The sequence below is a fragment of the Miscanthus floridulus genome, chromosome 9 (assembly GCF_019320115.1).
Source record: "Miscanthus floridulus cultivar M001 chromosome 9, ASM1932011v1, whole genome shotgun sequence".
Classification (NCBI taxonomy): Eukaryota; Viridiplantae; Streptophyta; class Magnoliopsida; order Poales; family Poaceae; genus Miscanthus; species Miscanthus floridulus.
Window position 1 is genome coordinate 36521639 of NC_089588.1, and position 2013 is coordinate 36523651.

Genomic DNA, 2013 nt, shown 5'->3' on the forward strand with positions numbered 1-2013 from the left:
CATCCCACTGAAATTAAAACAAAAAATTATAACTTTAATCACAATCATCATGAAAATAAGTATAAATTAACCATAATCATCAAATGCGACAAAATAACTCACATTGCGATCCGGACACTTGTAGAAGATACGGCCCTTGTTGGTACACTCCTTCCTCAGCCGGTACTCGATCATAATCTTCTCCTCACACTTGCCGCATACAATGAGAGGGAGGTCCGGCCTCAGTCGCTTTGGAACCCGATGAGAGGTCGAGGACCCGGAAACAGTTGGCATCTACTCTCTATACTTATTTTTAATATAATATAAATTTCTCATTTTATAAACAAATAAAATTAAAAAAAAACTCTAAAATTCTCTATATCTCTAAAGCATGAAGTGGGCTATGCATGCTAGAAATGAAAGCTCAATACTAGTTTTGAATAACTACTTTAACCTTCCTTCATCCAAATATGCAAACTTTCAAGTGATTTTGAGCTTAAATGACTTACAAATAAAAAAATCTACCATAAAAAAACCATATATATCTAGTCCACAAAATGAAATAAGCTACTAATGAAACATGAGAGTATAAAGTTGGTAACCTTTAGAACCGAAGAATCGATGGAGGAATAGAAGAAATCTTGTGATCACCGGTGATGAGGAAGAAGAGAGGCTGGCGATGAAGCAAGAACACTGAGCTTGAAGTGGCTCAGGCTCGGGGAGGAACAAGGGATATATAGGAGGGGAACTGTAGTCTTGGTTGTATACAGAAACCGAGACTAAATGTCCCTTTCTAGTCCTGGACGGAGCCTCCAGCCGGGAGTAGACTTTTACTCCCGGTTGGAGGTACAAACCGGGAGTAAAAGTGAACCTTTAGTCCCGGTTGGTAGCTCCAACCGGGACTAAAGGTCCCCTGCAGCAAAAGCCTGCCGCAGTAGCCGTTGGGCAGGGACCTTTAGTCTCGGTTGGAGCTACAAACCGGGACTAAAGGTCTGTCTACTCCCGGGCGCGAAAAATACCGGGACTAAAGCCAAATTTCGATGTGGGATCAAAGGTCGTTTCTCTACTAGTGAGTTGTGTCCAGCATGAAGTCGTCGGCGTCACCGCATCAGCGGCCGTCATTCTCGCGGTAGCCGCGGTGACAATGGTGTCTCTTGCGGCACCGGTGGTCGCCCTGGTGCCGTACTGGCGCACCGGCGGCGGGCTGTTCGACCTGATGCTCCTCGACGAGCCGTTCCGTGTGCTGGAGCAGTCGCCGCTCGCGGCGTCATCGGTGCCCAGAGCCAGCCTCGACTCGGCTTCGGTGGCGCTGGCGCGGTGCGACTGGAAGGAGACCCCCAAGGCATACGTCATCTCATTGGACGTGCCCGGGGTGCGGCGGGAGGACGTGAAGGTGGAGGTGGAGGAGAACAGCCGCGTCCTGCGGGTCTCCGGCGAGCGGCGGGCCGACGAGGAGAAGGAGGGCGAGCGGTGGCACCGAGACGAGCGCGCGGCGGGCCGATTCTGGCGCCAGTTCCGGATGCCTGCTGGCGCCGACGTCGACCGCGTGTCCGCCAGGCTGGAGGATGGCGTGCTCACCGTTACCGTGCCCAAGGTGGCCGGGCACCGCGGCCGGGAGCCGCGCGTCATCAGCATCGCCGGCCGCCGCGGAGGCGGCGGAGGCCAAGGCGTCCAAGGCCGAGATGTGAATGTGATTCGACTTTTCGGCGTGGTGATGCATTCGCCATTTAGTGATGGCTGATGCTTGTTCTCTTTTCGTGTGTCCCGCGCGTGTTGATCCTGTTGCGTGCGTCTGTAATATGTACTCATAAAAGAACAGTATTTCTGGTTTCTCCGTGAGTTAATCCGTAATGCCAGTAAGCGGACGTTCGTGGGCCAAATGGCCAGCAGCTTAACGAGCCCACCCTACTTTTTCTCCACTCTCTCTTACACTAACGTGAGCTCCAATTCTCCTTTCGGACGGGAAACACAGCCGCTGATACTTGCTCGTGCGGGGGTAGACGTGCTGCTTCCTGCACCCGCTCTTCAACCCAG

At 52.0% G+C, this 2013-nt stretch overlaps 1 pseudogene; it reads left to right on the forward strand.

The window, feature by feature from the left end:
• The first annotated feature begins 762 nt into the window (after positions 1–762).
• Positions 763–1667, forward strand: LOC136479668 (21.9 kDa heat shock protein-like; annotated as a pseudogene).
• Positions 1668–2013: the final 346 nt, after the last annotated feature.